Source organism: Quercus robur, chromosome 11 (genome assembly GCF_932294415.1).
Source record: "Quercus robur chromosome 11, dhQueRobu3.1, whole genome shotgun sequence".
NCBI lineage: Eukaryota > Viridiplantae > Streptophyta > Magnoliopsida > Fagales > Fagaceae > Quercus > Quercus robur.
The window spans coordinates 36,166,609-36,185,301 of NC_065544.1; the positions used below are offsets into that span (position 1 = coordinate 36,166,609).

Consider the following 18,693-nt stretch of genomic DNA (forward strand, 5'->3'; position numbering starts at 1 on the left):
TTCAATTAAATCACACTTGGATATTCTTTAAAAAAATATTTTAAAAATCACATTAGGATATAGGAGTAGTTATATTTGAATCCAAATTAATTTAGCCATGTGTACACAGACTCATTTGAATTCAGATTCAAACTTCTCATAATCATTCTGTCTTAAAGATACTATAAATTTGAAGCACATTGAAATATTGGAAATACAATATTACATCCAAATTTATTTTTAAGAAATATCGAACATTTTTAATTCAATAAATAAAATAATGATATATAAATATGAATGATATTATTGAACAAATTATAATAACTTAAAAAAATTAAAAATAAAATAAAGTTGCGATTAATCCAAACCTTTTAATTACCTTGTTCCTGATTTGCACATTATTGTGAATATCACCAAAAAATAAAAATCATGAGCATCACATATGCTAGTTGGGTTCAAATTGCACCATACTTTCAAGGTAGCCAATCAATCCATTCATCCCATTATTTTTGGGATTTTCAGACCCTTGAAAAGAACCATTGCAGAACATTGTAAAAGATTGTGTGGAAAATTCTTTTGAGGGGCTTGTGTGGAAAATTTAAAAAAATAAACGTGTATTTTTTTTTCAAAGTAGAATATTATAAATTTTGTTATAATATTTTAAACTTTCAATATATATGTATACACCATCTCTTACTATAGGAGGCGTGTTTTGAAGCCAAATTTTCTGTAACAAAGGGCCCAAAACTTAAAAGTAGTAAAATTTGCTAAAGTTACATTTAAAAAGTTCACACACTATCAATGCGCCATGATCCAAAACTTGTTTTCATTTACATGATGTTACTACATTTCTCAATCCTCATTTCCAGATACACCACAGCCACAAAACGCGCATCTAAAAAAAAACAAAAACGCAATATGCTGCCTTTTCATCATTACCCAAATGGGTACTACATAAGAATATCTGCACACCAGTTTTAAGCATTTTTTTAAAATTCATGATTCCTTATTAAATGAGTGCTAAAATCAGAGAGCAAACTCTTTTGTTTTCTATTCAGCAAAAAAAAAAAAAAAAACTTTTTGTTTTCTAGGATCCATTTAGTGATTTCAAAATTTAAAATTCTCCATTACCTACAGGGACGGACCTACACTATGCAAGAGGGGGGGCCATTGCCCCCCCCCCCCAACACACACACACACACAATTAAAAAAAAAAAAAAAAAAAAAACTAGTATAAAAAAAAATTAAGATTTGCCCCCCCCCCCCACACAATTAAAAAAAAAAAAAACTAGTATAAAAAAAATTAAGATTTGCCCTTTTATATAAATATATATATATATATATATTTGTCTCTCCTCCTCTAAAATATTTAGATATTGACCTAGAAAATAAATAAATAAATAAAATTTATGCCCCTTTAACTACAAAACCAAAAAAAAAAAAAAAAAATATGGACTAAACAAAAATCGCACACAAAATAAGAAACACTTATTTTGTATGTTATACTTGTTGATGTGTTTTATAATATGAAATGTTTAAGAAATACTTATTTTGTAGGTAGTATTTTGTTGAATATGAAATAAATGTTAGTTTTTATTTTCATAATTTTTTTTTTGGTTTTAAGCTTTGGTCCCCCTAGGTATGAATCTTGGTTCCGTCCCTGATTACCTACTCTTATCGGTAATGTTAAATATCATTATCTAAATTGCATTCCAATGAGTACACGTATGTCTGGAAGTTCACCTCCACATTCATGAACAACTTCTAATATTCCACAAACAAATAAAACATTTGTGCAATACTGTAAAAGTAAAATAACCCTTCTATTTCAACCTCACATTTTCTTTCACATATTACTCTCTTTCAGATATATATTTATGTTTCTGGGATATGGTTAGACTTACTTCAAGTTGATTACAATATTGTTGCTTCCACTCAAACAGTGGTGCGAATTCGATTAATAGTAGCACCAGCTCTAACATAACATGTCCTACAATCAGCTTACATTATGAAGCCAGAATTAAGGAATAGTTTTTAGAGCATATGATTTAACAAAACCGATCCATTTTTGAGACTTTCAATAAATAAATGAATACTCAACCAAAAAATAATAATAATAATAAATAAATGAATACAGCACCCCCCCCCCCCCCCCCTTACCCACAAAAAAAGACAAAATTCGATTGGATCAAAAGTTTTGCACCAATTTTTTTTTTTTTTTTTTTTTGGGGAGGGGGGGCTCTGTTTGGTTGCAAAGAATCTAGCTAAAAATAGATTTTAAAATTAAAATAAAAAAAAAAGAAAGAAAAAAACTCGCATGAAGGTTATTTTCTACAATTTCCTCACTAATAACAAATTAGAACATTGGCACTGTGATGTGTAAATATAAATTTTATGCTAGGAATCAAAGAAAATGTGGGAAATTATAAGACTCACAAATGGAGGTTCAGCAAAATTGGCATATATCTATTTCTTTGGAGCTGCCTGTCGTTGGACCCAGAAGAAAATGGCGTTTCTATTCTCCCAAGTGAAAATTTTTCTTTGGAATCGTAGCATATAAGGTTCAGAGGATAATAACTTTCCGTGTTAGTAAATGTCAGATCAAAACACGAAACATAATTCAACAACTTAAAACGAGAAGGAAAAAAAAATACCAACCGATCATATGAGGATTCTCTCAATGAATTGTCTGGTTCTTAAATTCCTTTGCATTTACTTCAACTTCACCATCTCATTGTTATATAGAAAATAGAGAATCAATTGTGTTGGAATATAGTTACAAAATACAAAATAAAATGCGTAGGTAAAAAATGCCAACCGTTCATATGAGGATTCTGTAAGTAATTATATGTCTTATTTGAAAAAGAAATATGATACTTGGGAGAAGTTATCTTTAAAGACAAAATTATAAAAGTCATGGAGAAAATTGCTTCTAAATAATAGGCTAACTTTTAGGAGAAAAAACCCAAAACATTGGTTTTTCTTCTTCTTCTTTTTTAAAATAAAATTTTAAAATCATGGAGAAAATTGCTTCTAAATACTAATAGGCAATTCCTAAAAAAAAAAAAAAAATTTAAAAAATTGTGCTGGTTAGTAGGCTATCACAACATAGGATTCTAAAATCCTAAAATATAGGTTTTTTTTTTTTTTTTTTGAAATTGTAAAAAACAAAAGAATTTGAAGTTCAATTTGAATTTGAAAACTAAGAGGGTGTGATCTTATTTTATAGGCAATATTTTTGCAAGAGTTAAAAGACACAGTTTTACCAAAAATTCTTTAATTTTGTCTCTACTTAAACCTAGGGAAATAAGAGTATTTTGGAACAAAAAAAAAATCCGATCCAAACAGGGGGAAACCCCTTAAATAGTATAATAGATAACTGCCTATCAAAAATAAATAAAGGCGAAAACACTATTTTGGTCCTTACATTTTGGGGTTACAGTCAATTTAGTCCCTACATTATAATAGCAATTAATTTAGTCTCTGTTATTTTCAATTTGCAATCAATTTGGTTTCTACCATTAACTTACTAACGGAAACTGTCTACATGGCAAGCGGTGTGCTTAGTTGGCACAATTAAAACTGACATGGCTACTAAAATAATAACTTACTAACGGAAACTGTCTACATGGCAAGAGGTGTGCTTAGTTGGCACAATTAAAACTGACATGGCTACTAAAATAATCTATTAACTATTTAAAAAAAAGGCTATTTCTCTACAGTGATTTAGTACTGTGCAACTAACGTTTTTCACTGTTTTTGTACAGTAAATTTTGGTGAGACTCTTTATTTTGTCCGTTTGTGGAAGACTAAACGATGCGTTTGGCGTGTAGAACTCTCTTTTCTTTCTGGAACTCTCCGCAGTCCATATATGTTCTTTCTCTCTGGAACTCTCTGTGTCTCTTCTCTCTCTATTATCTTCTCCTTTCTAATAAACGTATTTTTTTCTTTTTTCTTTTCCTCCCAAACCACCGATCTATTCTGTGATTCAACTCCTTCACAACCCAGCCTCAGCACCGATCTCTCTCTACGAATCCAGATCAACAAAAAAATTTGAAACCCAAGAACATTTGCAGCCGATCTGCATGAGAGAAGAGCCAGAAAAAAAAAAAAATGGAGCTCAAGTCCGTATATGTTCTTTCTCGCTGGAACTCTCTGTATCTCTTCTCTGTCTCTTTTCTCTCTATCAGTTCAAGACGACAGGACCAGATCGGCTCAGGAAGAAAGAAAAAAAAAAAAACATGGGAAGAAACACCGACTAATTTTTACAGTGAGTATCTCTTTTTTATTTTATTTTCTCCGTTCCTTCAAATTTTTTTTTTTTTTTTTTTTTGGGTTCTCAAGATCTGTTTGTATTTATTTCCTTGTGGGTTTCAATCTTTGATTTTTTGCTAATACGGGTCTTTTAGGTTTTGATAAAGAAAGGAGATTTGGTTCTCCGTTTCTTCTAATTTTTTTTTTTTTGGGTTCTCAAGATCTGTGTTTGTATTTATTTCCTTGTGGGGTTCAATCTTTGATTGTTTGGTAATACGGGTCTTTTAGGTTTTGATAAAGAAAGGAGATTTGGTTCCATTTTGGGTATTTTCGGCTTACACAAGAAACAGAGATGGGACTGGGTGAGAGCGGCAAACAGAGAGGGGTGAAAGACGAGAGACCTCATTTTGGCACTAAAGAACTCTGAGTTTCTTCTTTTCAATGGAACCAAATCTCCTTTCTTTATCAAAGCCTAAAAGATCCGTATTAGCTAATATGGGTATTAACCATTCTTTATCAAAACTCTGAGTTACTCCCTCTTATCTTCTTCTCTCTAAACATGATTTTTTTTTTTCCTTCTCTCTTCTTCCTCCCAAATCACCTATCTGTCCTGTGATTTAAACTCCTTCACAGCCCAGCCTCAATATCGATCAAAGAAAGATTTGGAACTCAAGAACATTTGCCGCCGATTTGCATGAGAGATTTTTTTTTTTGTAACAAAAATGGAGCTCAAGAGCTCAAACGCTATTTGTGATCTCTGTGGGTTGGTGGATGTGCTAGAGATAGACGGTTCCAGGTTTGAAACTGTGTTCTATTTACTTTTTTTGGTTTCTGGTACTACAAAATCATGGTTGCTGTGAAAATTTGGTTTTTTACTCAGATGGGTCAGAATATTTAGTGCCATATTTAGATTATATGAATGAAAGTTTGGATATTTTTAGTCTGATTGGTTGAATTTGTGTTGTGTTTGCTATCTGTAGGTGTTCTTCTTTGCAATTATCTTTGCACGTGAGATTGAAAGTTTGGATTTTTACTCAGATTAGATAAATTTTGTGTGTTAATATTTGCTATTAGGTGTTCTTTTGTCATATCATGTATGTAATTATGTATGTATGTAGATGAATGAAAGTTTGGGTTTTTTTTTACTAATATCCTATGAATTTTGTGTATGCAGGTGTTCTTTCTGTGGAGTAGGATTATAATGCCTTTTTGGTTGTTGGAGGTAAGGAGATTAGAGGCTCTATCTTTGATTTGAAGGGGCCCTGTGGTTTACCCCGAGCCTTGGTGAGTCGGGGTATTGGCTAAAAATCCACTGAGGTCCTTGAGATGGCACGAGGTAAAAAAAAAATTTGTGACCTATTCTCTATATTTTCATGGTTCTGTTGAATATTATAAGTTTTTGAGGATTTTAGATTTATAGGCTTTTCTTTTTGTTCACACTGACAGTCATCAAGTAGAGGTTTGTGATGCCAAGGCTGCAGAGCAAGAGTGAGTTGTATTTTTCATGTTTGCTTTGATTTCAGGTTTAAATGCTTTAAACTTTTAATATATGAAGAAGGGGCTTGGTTTTTTTGTGTATAACCAATGGATGAATTATTGTCTCTTTGGTTTATTTGAGAAAGTATTTTGTGAAAAAAATTTATGAAAGAGGTTTTTTTGGTTAGAAATATTTTTAGTATTTAATGATTTGGATGGATGTGATGCTGTAATTTTTAGTTTGTTTTGGAAAATGGATTGTCATAAGGTGTTCCTCTTCCCAACTTATATATATATATATATTTATTAAATATATGTTATGTGGTAATTGATTAAGAACAAGGTATTGAGCAATTTCTTCAATTTTTTAAAATATAAATAAAACCTTAGGAGCAGCGTGTGTTGTCTTTGATTGTTAATTTATTTTAATGTCTAAGTGAGTGTAATAGATCTGAATAGTTGGTTGAGATTATGTTTGCAGTTTGCACAAATGCGGTGGTGAATTTGTTTTGTAATAGAACAGTTATGTATAGGGATTTTGTTGTGAGAGGTGTGTGTTAGATACTTAATATTTTTGTGATAATTTGTGGTTTTAAATGAGTACTTGGATTGAAAAGGCTTATCATTGAGATAATTTGATAATGTTACAAGCATTTTAACCTAATAGTTGTCAATTATATCATAGAAAATTTAATCTGTAATAATTATGCTATAGAAAAAACAGCTTATTTAGTTTTTGGACCTTCAATCTTTTCTTAAAAAAGAACGCTCATAATGTTTCTGGCAAAATTACCAATTTTAATGCTAAAGAAGGAAGGATCTTTCTCGATCTTGGTTATATACTTGTGTATTATTTTAAATTTTAAGAAGAGAGGTCTATTTTCTGGGGATGTTCTGAATCAGGTTTGTATCTCTACATAGTGGAATGTATCTCATCCATTTTCTAATTAGAAGCCAGGATTGGTAGTATTTTCTACCGGTATTATAATACTAGTAAAGAATGGTATCAATCCTGCTTCTGAGAAGAAAATGGATGAAATACATTCCACTCTTAGAGATATGAACCCAATTTAGAACATCCCCTGAAAATTGACCTCTCTTCTTAAAATGATAAACAAGTATTTGACCATGATCGAGATTAGCGTTAAAATTGGTAATTTTGCTAGCAGAATATTCAAACATTATGAGCATTCTATTTAAAAAACGTGTTGAAGGTTCGAAAAAATAAATAAATAAAATTTAAATACATTCAAAAGCAAAAAACAGGGATTAAAAAACTTACAAAATCATCTGCTTCACGATGTTGTAACCCTAGACATGGATCTGGATTATTGTCATCAAAATCGGTAATGCTACTCAAGTCAAATTTTCTTATCGAAGGAGAAAAACTCATAGTTGGGTACTAGGCAGGACTCTTAGTTTGGGATTTGACTTGAGTAGTATCACCGATTTTGAGGACAATGATCCAGATCCATGTTTGGGGTTATAGCGTCCTGAACCAGATGATTTTGTAAGATTTTTTTGTCACTGATTGAATGTATTTAATTAATTAATTAATTAATTAATTTTTTGGACCTTTGATGTGTTCTTAAAAAAGAACGCTCATAATGTTTCTGGCAAAATTACCAATTTTAATGCTAATGGAGGAAGGATCTTTCTCCATCTTGGTTATATACTTGTGTATTATTTTAAATTTTAAGAAGAGAGGTCTATTTTCTGGGGATGTTCTAAATCGGGTTGGTATTTCTACAGAGGGGAATGTATCTTATACATTTTCTTCTTAGAAGCTAGGATTGGTAGCATTCTCTACCGGTATTATAATACTAGTAAAGAATGGTATCAATCCTGGCTTCTGAGAAGAAAATGGATTAGATACATTTCACTCTGTAGAGATACGAACCCAATTTAAAACATCCCCTGAAAATTGACTTCTCTTTCTTAAAATAATAAACAAGTATTTGACCATGATCGAGAAAGATCCTTCTTCCATTAGCGTTAAAATTGGTAATTTTGCTAGCAGAATATTCAAACATTATGAGCATTCTATTTAAAAAACGCGTCGAAGGTTCGGAAAAAAAAAATTTAAATACATTCAAAAACAAAAACAAGGATTAAAAAACTTACAAAATCATCTACTACATGACTTTGTAACCCCAGATATGGATCTAGATCATTGTCATCAAAATCGGTAATGCTACTCAAGTCAAATGTTCTTATTGTTCTTATCGAAGGAGAACAACTCATAGTTGGGTACTAGGCAGGACTCTTAGTTTGGGATTTGACTTGAGTAGTATCACCGATTTTGAGGACAATGATCCAGATCCATGTTTGGGGTTATAATGTCCTGAACCAAATGATTTTGTAAGATTTTTTCGTCATTGATTGAATGTATTTAATTAATTAATTTTTTGGACCTTCGATGTGTTCTTAAAAAAGAACGCTCATAATGTTTCTAGCAAAATTACTAATTTTAACGCTAATGGAGGAAGAATCTTTCTCGATCTTGGTTATATACTTGTGTATTATTTTAAATTTTAAGAAGAGAGGTCTATTTTCTGGGGATGTTCTAAATCGGGTTTGTATCTCTATAGAAGGGAATGTATCTTATCCATTTTCTTCTTAGAAGCATTCTCTACCGGTATTATAATACTAGTAAAGAATGGTATCAATCCTGGCTTCTGAGAAGAAAATAGATGAGATACATTTCACTCTGTAGAGATACGAACCCAATTTAGAACATCCCTTGAAAATTGACCTCTCTTCTTAAAATAATAAACAAGTATTTGACCATGATTGAGAAAGATCCTTCTTCCATTAGCGTTAAAATTGGTAATTTTGCTAGCAGAATATTCAAACATTATGAGCATTCTATTTAAAAAATGCGTCGAAGGTTCGAAAAAATAAATAAATAAAATTTAAATACATTCAAAAGCAAAAACAGGGATTAAAAAACTTACAAAATCATCTACTACACAACTTTGTAACCCCAGACATGGATCTAGATCATTGTCGTCAAAATCGGTAATGCTACTCAAGTCAAATGTTCTTATCGAAGGAGAACAACTCATAGTTGGGTACTAGGCAGGGATGGACCCGAATCTCAAGCTAGGGGGCCAAAGATAAGAGAAAAATAAAAAATAAAAAAACATCAAATAAACATCCATTTGGTATTACATTCAAGAGTTTGTCCAAAAACCATTTTTCATTCTGATACAAAGGTTAGTTCGTCAAAATCAATGTCAGGTTTCTGATTCTTTCAATTGAGAGAAATTGGGTTCAAATCACCCCCCTCCACTGGTTGTAAGGTGCAAAAAAAAGTTTGATATCATAAACAACTTGAATGGTAGTGGTTGAATTATTAAAAGTATTTCCATTCATGTTGGCCACAACATCATTTGATAGAAAATTTGAATGTTATATGAAGGACCAACCTGCATCAGATGCTTCCATCTTAACTCACCTATTTATATAGATGCAGTTCACAGACTTAATGTATTGACCTCGATAACAATTAAGTAGACATATTGTGATGAACATGCTATAATTTTAGTTCTTAAGTTTCACTAGTACATTTCTACTTTGAATAAGCTTTAGTGAACAAATTAGCTGGATTGGTGGTCATCCTCATCAGATCTTGTTTAGAGAGAAATCAAAGAATCTTCTCAATTTGTAATTTTATATCAATTTTTCTGCAACCCAAATTTTCCTGGTTTTTTTTGAATTAGTCTGTGTGATTCTCTTGAAAAGAAGCCTTGAGGTACGCAAAATGAGTAATAAATATAGGGGTATCACACACATTCCAAATGAATAAGTGAGTCATGACACTATAACATGCTAAATACACAATAATATAAACAATATATAACATACCCTAATAAAAGACTTGTCTTGTTTACTTTTTTGGTACATCAATGGTTGGGGGTAGAGGGGAATTGAACCTTAGATCTTTCCATTGGAAAGACTAGGATGTTCCAACCAAAGAACCATAACTTTATTTTACTTCCTAGGCCCTTCACACTTTAGGATAGGATTTGTCATGACATTGTAATCATTTTTTTTTTTTTTTGATAGTTGTCATGGCTCATGAAATTGTAATCGTCATGGAGGAATACTGAATGGACTCCAACATACTTGTTGATAACATGATTGATTAAGATAGATGAATTGAGTGTCTTCTGGTCCTCTCCTAAGCAAATAACTAGGGTTTATGGTGTTACAGGATTAGATACATATATAGAGGTACCACACGAGAACATGAAGATCAGTTGAGAAGTAACAAACCAAGCAACAAAGAAGTTTTTTTTTTTTTTTCCTCGGCTAAAAAAATATAACTGAGATCTAGTGTAGATCTAAAATGAATTGCCCTAAAGATGTCATTTATAAAGCAAATTGATGCTTACAAAGGTTCTAAGAATAAAACGATATCACAGTGAAAGGAAGATAATTAATAAGATTGAATTGAAGATAATAGAAGATCAGATTATAGGCTCAGACTGCCTACAATGATCCTATCTTCATCTTTGATATAACTAGTAAATCTTATAAAATGCTAAAGGCAAAAACAATAAACAAAGCATAACATGCTTAATAGCTAACATGCTTGGGTAATGGACTAAATTTTCCTTTGGCTTAGAAGAACCTACATTATTTGCTCCATGTTTAATGTCGTTATTTACTTGATATAATAAATTGATTGATGTAATTTCTTATTTGAAATTTTAAATTCAGTAAACATGTTTTAATGGTGTGTGAACTTTGGTAAAGCCATTATGTTTAATTATTTATTTCTTGTTAGAATAAATATAATCATGCAGTAGTATTAACACAGTTTGCTATTGACACCTTGTAGTGATTGTAGTTTGAGATTCTTATCATAATTATGAACTAATTACCATTATTGACATATTGAATTAACTAGAGCGTTATTTTTCATTGCCATTAGATATCATGGTATGATGTGTTTTAGTATTCCCTTTTATTGTTTATTTATTTATTTTTTAATAATGATTTTTTATCAACAGGGATGATACTAGAGTTCTTGTTTATGCCAAGGGTTGCAATTTCCAGCATGGCTATAATATGCATGTGAGAAAAAGGATAAAGCTTCTACTGTTTGTGATTTGCTGTCATGATATGGACCCCAATGATTGGCTTAAACTCTCTAATTTATTTAGAATCATATGTATGATTATGAACAATGAATGACGAGCTTATGAACTTTCTAGTTTATTTAGAATCATATGTATAATTATGAACGATGGGCTTTTGGGTTTATGTTGACTTGTCTATTGTATGTTTTATCTATGATAAAAGCTTTCTATATCATCATTAAGTGACACCTCCCACCCCACACCCAAAAAAATAAAAAATAAATAAATTGTAAGACTCCATTGAAATTATTTTAAAGCCTTATTTATTTAGAGGTTAGTTATGTCTGTTGGGTTTGATCACTATTTCTACATTTACACTCTTTTTCATAGAACTGTTATTTGAAAATTTCAGGGCGCAATCCTTGTTATTGGTTATTTCTATAGTGGTTCAGGTTTGTATGTAGTTTGTGCACTTGAATACTTGGAACAAAAAAGTTTCATGAACCTCTCCTTGTCTCTACTCTTATCAAACCAATGAATGCTTAAGTAAGTTGGATGTCTGACTGCAGGCTGTGGGTCAGCGAAAGAAAAAAAGAAAAAAGAAAAAAGAAAACTAAAAAAAATAAAAATAAAGGAAGGTTCATGAACTAAGTTTGATAATCTCATTTTCTTTTTGTTTCCAAGGTCAGTCTTACTTTCTATGACATGTCTTTTGTTCAATGGATTTTGCATGACAGGTGAACCAAGCGGTGATATAGAAGTTGTAAGTAAAGTTGAAGGTAAATATTATTGACATTGTCTTGTACTCCTGTTGTTATAGGTTTTCAATTCTTCAAAGATTTTGCATATTGAATGCAACTGTTGAGTGTTTTGCAGTATGTGAAGGTTATTGTTTATTGATTCATGTACACTGGATCCATTGAATTTCTTAGTTGTTTTCCCTCCCTTCATTAAAATATTAGCACACATGTTTATCCATGGGATTGGTATTAAAAACCATCTGAAATTTGTGGTGGTTTGATTTTCCTTAGGCATATGGATGATAACATAGTTTTCAATTCTACGATGAATGGGAAATGATGTTTATACTCCTGTCTTTATGGATCCTAGTATCACAATATGTTTTGTGGGCAGCGTTGCCTTCATTCTGAAGTATGTATCATACAGGAGTACTGCACATGCCTATAGATGTTGGATCTCTCTCTTCCTTTCTCTTGCGTGATTGCTAATGATTTTAAAGGTTGACTTGTTAGAGGCTTAAGGTTTATAATAATTGGAGGATGAATGGAGTGAAATAGTGATGGGCCATAAAATTGGAATCTTTTTGAGAGGGAGGATGAGTTTCCCTAACTTTGGGAGACTCATGCCCTTTACTTCCTCCCAATCTATATTCAAGAATCTTTGAGGTCTTACATGGTTTTTCCAATCATTCTTAATATCCTGATTGACATCCATCTTACCCTGATTTGGGGTTTTCAATCTAATGAATATGTAGTGAAATCTGAATCTTATCGAGTTGGGATAGAAGTATGCAAAAGGTGATTATTGAACTATCTGTTTACTATATTTATGTAGTTTGCATGCACTGTCCTCTGGTTGTAAGCATCGCTAATCTCTGCGGTATTTGTCTGACTGTTTAGTACTTTTAGTAATGCAAATTTTGGGAGATGATTTTTTATTTTTTAACTTAACAAATTACGAGTGCAAATATGCAGGTGGTGTTTCATGTACATTAGAAGTTCAGAGAGCATTTCCTATTCTAAAGAAAGCTTATGGTGATAGCATGCATAAAGTGTTGCATGTGGGCCCTGATACCTGTCTGGTGGTATCTAAATTGTTGAAAGAAAAGGATACTGAAGCATGGGGTGTGGAACCATATGAATTAGATGATACTGATGCCAGCTGCAGGAGTCTTGTGCGTAAAGGCATTGTACAGGTGGCTGATATCAAGTTTTCTTTGCCCTACAGGCGAAAATCATTTTCTGTTGTTATAGTGTCAGATGCATTGTAATACCTGTCCCCAAAGTATCTCAACAAAACCCTTCAAGAGTTGATGAGGGTATCTGCAGATGGTGTGGTTATATTTTCTGGTAATTCCTTATAAGGCTTATGCACTTTCAGGTTGTGAAACATTTTGTGCTCATTAGTTGAAAACTTAAAATGAACAAGAAGTTGATGACACTAATGGGGGCTGATTTAGCTGATTTCATTTGATCAATAAGACCAGGTTTGCCAAATTGATGGCTGATATTCTAACTTAGCTTGTTTCTTTGGGAACTATAGGAGAGAAAAATTACTGAAAAACTTTGCTGCTATGTTTGATTGTCATCAGATTCTTACTCTCAGTGAACTGTCTGAACAAGGAATTATGTCATATTCCCAAGTGTTCTCTCTTTTGCTATCTTTACCGTTAAAAATTGGCCAATAACTTTGGTGCTGTACTCACCTATAATTATGGTTATTCTGAAGTCTACTGTATAAAACAATGACAATGTGATATCCCCTTGTTCTTTCTCTTTTGCCACGTTCCCTTCCCAGAATGCAATTCCTGTGCAGCAACAACAATGATCTTCCCCACCTCTTCCCCCTCCCCCCCTTCTCTTCTTCTTTCAAAAAAATTGGGGACTTGGGGGGGGGGGGGGGGGGGGGGGTTTGTTCTATGCATCCTGAACAATGTCAGTTCTTTTCTTGGATGACATTACCATTTGGATGGCTCAAGCTTTTGTATTGATTATATTTGAATTTCTCTCGAACAAGCTTTTACCACCATCCCCTCTCCCTTATGTAAATACTGTAATTGTCAATTCTCACTATTGTGATAGTTTGACTTTACTTTCAACTTTCAGGATCTGGTTTAATTGTATTTTACCCTTCTTGGAGTTACCCTAGTACTGTTCACATTTAGCTTAATGATTCTAATTGCTAGGGACAAATTAAATAAGCATTGTACCCTTCTAGAGATATGCCCCTTGATATCTGTCATCATAATCAGTGACCTAGGCTGTATCATCTTTTGAATGGCAAAAGGACTTGACATAATGTAATAGATACAGACGTGCAAAATTTATCTTTACTTAGTCATTTCCCCCCCCCCCCCCCCCCCCCCCGAATTCATTTTAAATTTTATTTACCACAAAAAGATTTAAAGTTCTAAAATTTTGGTGATTTGTTCCACGTGTAGGTTATCCAGGTCAGCGTAGAGCGAAAGGTGCCGAGTTGTCCAAATTTGGCTGTCCAGTGAGTGATTATGTTTTTCTAAATGTTCTTTATTCATTGGTTTTGTTTTGTTTTGTTTTGTTTTTGTTTTTTGGTGTATGGATACATCAATAGTTGGGGTGGGGGGTTTTGAATCTTGGATGACTCCATTGGAAATACTAGGAGGTTCCAGTTGAGCTACGAAGCTCTTGGCTTCTTTATTGCCATTGTTGTGCAATTTAATTTGGCAACAAGTGGCCTGGATTCGAAAAAGATGACGTAGTTGAAAACTGTTCATTTCCTAAGAGCTATGGTTCAAATGACACTTCTCCCTTCCACAAGAATGGATTGAGGGTGAGGCTGTGGGTTCACAACACATTGGGTATGTGTACCTCTTACTAGTAAAGGAAGAACAAAAGGTTGTACTAAGTGCACAAAGCTAGGAGAGGTTGATTCTCTGACTCAAACCCATGACTTTTGCTTTTGGTGGAAGGCACTTGCCTTCAAACCAAGGCCCGACCTCTACTAATAAAAGAAGGAAAAACTGTATAATTGTTATGTGTGTTTTTTTGCTGAATCATTAATTGGTGAATTAATGCACTTAAGGTTGGCATATAGCTGCAGTATCCTAGCCAACAACATCCCCCCCCCCCAAAAAAAAAAAAAAAAAGGAAGAAAGAAAAATAGTAACTCTGCATTTCAGACGTGTGAAGTAAACTATCAGCAATGTTGTGAAAAGCTATAGAGATGTTCCGATGCCATTTCTTTATCTACAAGTCAGTGCTCTATAAGCTGCTCTAACATAAACAAACTGGTTATGATTGAGCAAACCAATTTTTTTCTAAGACATTGTGGTCATATTGTCTGATTTTGTAGTTAATGGAATAAAAACTTGAGAGAAGTAAATTTATAAATTGTCATTAAAAGACTTTATAAATAATTGTGAAATACTAAACTCTTTGGTTGATTGCATACAAATTAAGGTAAGTAAACTGAACCATGAATTCTTGCAATAATTGGTTTCAGCATGTGTTTGAAGAATCTTGTTTTCTTCCTTTCCCAAAGTTTTCTTGGAAGTTAAATTGAACAAAATTGAGGTCAAGGTTATGAAAATTATCAATAAATTTCAATGGTTTGGACAAAATTATTAATTATTATTTGTTTGTTAAATTGATCTAAGTAAAAGGATGAATATTTTTAAATTTTATTAAACGAAAGAGTTAGATGCTTTTCTCAGATATATACAGCAAACTGAGTAATTATATATTTTGAATTAAGAATAGGATATCCAGGAAAGTGATGGTTGAGAATTGATTACTTGAACAGTGCTTTTCAAAGATGTCTTTGCTTTTTGTGCCTTTGTTGTGCAACTGTTGTTATGTTGTGGTTCCTGTTAAAGAAAATTTACTTGCAGCATTGACTTGTTGAACATGACATGAGAATGTTCATTTTGTGAAGGCCAAATTGCGAAGCTCATCTTGGTGGATAAGATATTTTGTTCAGAATGGTTAGAAGAGAATGAAGCTGCCTCAAAGAAGTTTGAACAGGCTTCAACCAAGAGGTTGTATAAGCCGGCCTGCCAAGTTTTCCACCTCAAATCACACCATTGAAAACCAAACCTAGGTATCATATCTTTACTTTGTAGCTGGCAGAAGATACTATTCCCGCAAGCATCTTAAGAGCCCGAAGGGTAAGTTTATATTCTGTGGAAATTACAGAGCCTACATTTGTCTTCTGTTTAAGAGCTAGATATTCTTGTCAGTGTATTTATTGAGGAAGATGGATTGCATGCTATGACTTTAACCATTTTTGTATTCACTTATGGTTTTAGCTCCCAGATGCATGTTGTATTTGTAATGATAAATGCATAAACTAGCATGTCCAAACTCCCACTTGTATTTGTAATGATAAATGCATTAACTAGCAAGTCCAAACTCCCTTTTGTATTTGTAATCAAAGATTGATATAATGCAGCAGTTATCATGATTCTTTGATGATGGCTTTTGCCATTGATATAACTTTCTGAATAATTTCATGATTGGATTGCTTTTAGAAGCTTCACATTTAAGTGATCTATTTTTATTTTCGTAGATTGGCCTATTATTTATTGGTTATTACTATCGTGGTGTCTTAACTGTGGAAGAGTCAGCTCCCATAGAGTTTGTGTCAAATCTGAGAACTTTTTCTTGGGGGTTCTTTTTCAACATCAAAACAAGTAGGATGGGAATTGTTTTACTTTCTCGAGAACCAACAGGAAGGACAAATACTAGTAAACATAATCATTTGGTGGATTGCAAAGCATTGAAAAAAAAAAAAAAAAAAAAAAACTGATCAATAAATCCATTCAAAGAATATTTGAAACTTATTGTTAAGGACATTGAGGTTGACTCTTTCTTTGGTCATTGGTCACTATGTTTCTTTGGGACATGAGATTTATTTGGATTTCATGATCTACTTAACAACGGATTTGCATAGGATAAGAGTCTTAAGACTCGAAGACAAAACAAATTTAGTGAAACCAGCTCTGTGCGATCAACTAGTTTAATGGGTTGTTGTAGCTTGTGAGCCTGAAATTAAAGGGTCCTATCCTATAACGGTTAAAAATGAGTCAACAAATAGTCCAGTGGTCTTTCTCTCTTGTTCCATTATGTGGTGGCCTATTTTTAATAACATGACATCTATCCTACCCAACCCTGACTTGTATGTGTCCCAATTTAACATTCCCTTCGAATTTGAGCCCTCAGCAACTATGGTTTGAAATCTCTCTTCATTTATAAATTAATATCTCAAATCTTCCCTCTCAATCAAGTAGGGATTGAACCCTAAATATCTTAAGTTCATATTGCAGGATCATCGGCGTTCTTCATACATGCGATGAGTAGATCAAAAACTACTTTTGGGTGTTAGAAACCACTATTTCATAAGCAGATCATAACCATGTAGCTTCAGATGAGTTGATCCAAAGATGTAAACGTTAGTTGGTTAGTTGTATAGACTAATTTGCTTGCTAAGGGTTCGTTTGATTGGGTGGATTTTAGGGACGATGGAAAATAGAGAAAAATGGGGAGAGAAAATGGATTTTGTAGGTGTTTGGTTGGAGAGATGATAGGAGGGAAAACTGGAGGGCCCAAAGTGTTTTCTCCCTGGGCCCACCAAAAATTGATCCACCTAATTTAGGGCCTGTTTGGATGGAGAGATTTTAAGGAGGATGGAAAAGATAGGAGAAAAAATGGAAGAGAAAATGATTTTTGTGGGTGGGTGATTGGAGAGAGGAAAGGAGAAAAAACTGGTGAGACCTATGGTGTTTTTTCTCTAGACCGACCAAAAATCACTCCCCCCAAAGGGTGGCAAGGGGCAATATGAAAAATGACTTATCTACCCCTACTGTGCACATATTAGTTTAACTTGGTTGGCTTTTATTTTATTTATTTATTATTTTAAGACTTTGATGCTTACAATACATGCATCCTTCTATTCTACCGTGAACCCGTTTTTTTTCTTTTTTTTTTTATTTTCTTCCCTCTTTTTTTTTTTTTTTTTTTTTTTTTTTTTTTTTCATATCAAGCGGCAAATTTTTAAATTATTATTATTCATTTTTCTTTTTCTAGATGTTTTATTAGTTGTATTAGTTTGTAGTAATTAAAAAAAAAAATTTTATAAGCTATTTAAAAGTTATTTTTTTATGTACAAAGGGCATGAGAGTAAATGTATATAAATTACATTTTCTATCATTTTACTTTTCTACTTAACCAAACAAATTACATTTTCTATCCTCCCAATCAAGAATGTATCATCCAAGAATAGATACTGACTCATACCAAAGTGGGTTTTGTACCAATTAACGTATTTTAGTTTGTTATTATCTTAAAAAAAGAAGAAGAATGTTTATAACTATTGATTCTCTTAGTTTTATTTATTTATTTTTTGGTAGTTGGATCTTAGATTCAAATAATTTATTATTATTGATAGATATAATCATCTTATGGAGATTATTTTTTTTAGCTAAATGGAGCCCACGACAATTTTGAAACCGAAATGTGGGCCTAGTGTATAAAACACTTCCCTCTGTAATTATTTGGCATCCTTAAGTTAGACATAACTGGTGAATTGTCTTCACGTTCAAGAGCTTGGAAGCCAAGAAGCAAGAACAAAACCAAATCTATATATTTAAAACCGAATTAATTAATTGGACAATGTCATAAATGGGCACACCGCACACATATGGGTTTGAGTTGTGTACATGAATTGGGTAAAGCCATTTGATAAATTTTAATTTTTACTATGTATCACTCATAAGTGAGTGGTAATATAATTTTTGTATTATAGATGTTTCAAGTTTTGACTTTTGAGCATGATGCCCACCTAGTTAGTTCATGCATAGCTCTATTCGCCTCTCTAGGAACTCAATTGAAGGAGTATGCTCTGCACTTGGTCGTCGTGTTCCTAATACCATCAATAATTGCCTCAAGCCCTCAACCACCAACTAGGATATGGATTTGGTATCATACTTACCTCCACATAGGTTTTTACATCTCCTTAAATCAACATAAGCTATGCTTTATTGGGAAGTTTCACATATGGCCAACAGTGAATATCCTCTTATTTCACATTTTTCTTATCACCATATGGCCATCCAACAAGACACATCGCAAGAAATACCTATTAAGCTTTTTATCACTAATAAATGTTAAAAATTGAA

General features: G+C 32.6%; 1 pseudogene; it reads left to right on the top strand.

Annotated features, from left to right (window-relative positions):
- Positions 1 to 3,810: 3,810 nt before the first annotated feature.
- On the top strand, positions 3,811 to 16,012 carry LOC126705473 (probable pectin methylesterase CGR2; annotated as a pseudogene).
- The last annotated feature ends 2,681 nt before the right edge of the window (positions 16,013 to 18,693 follow it).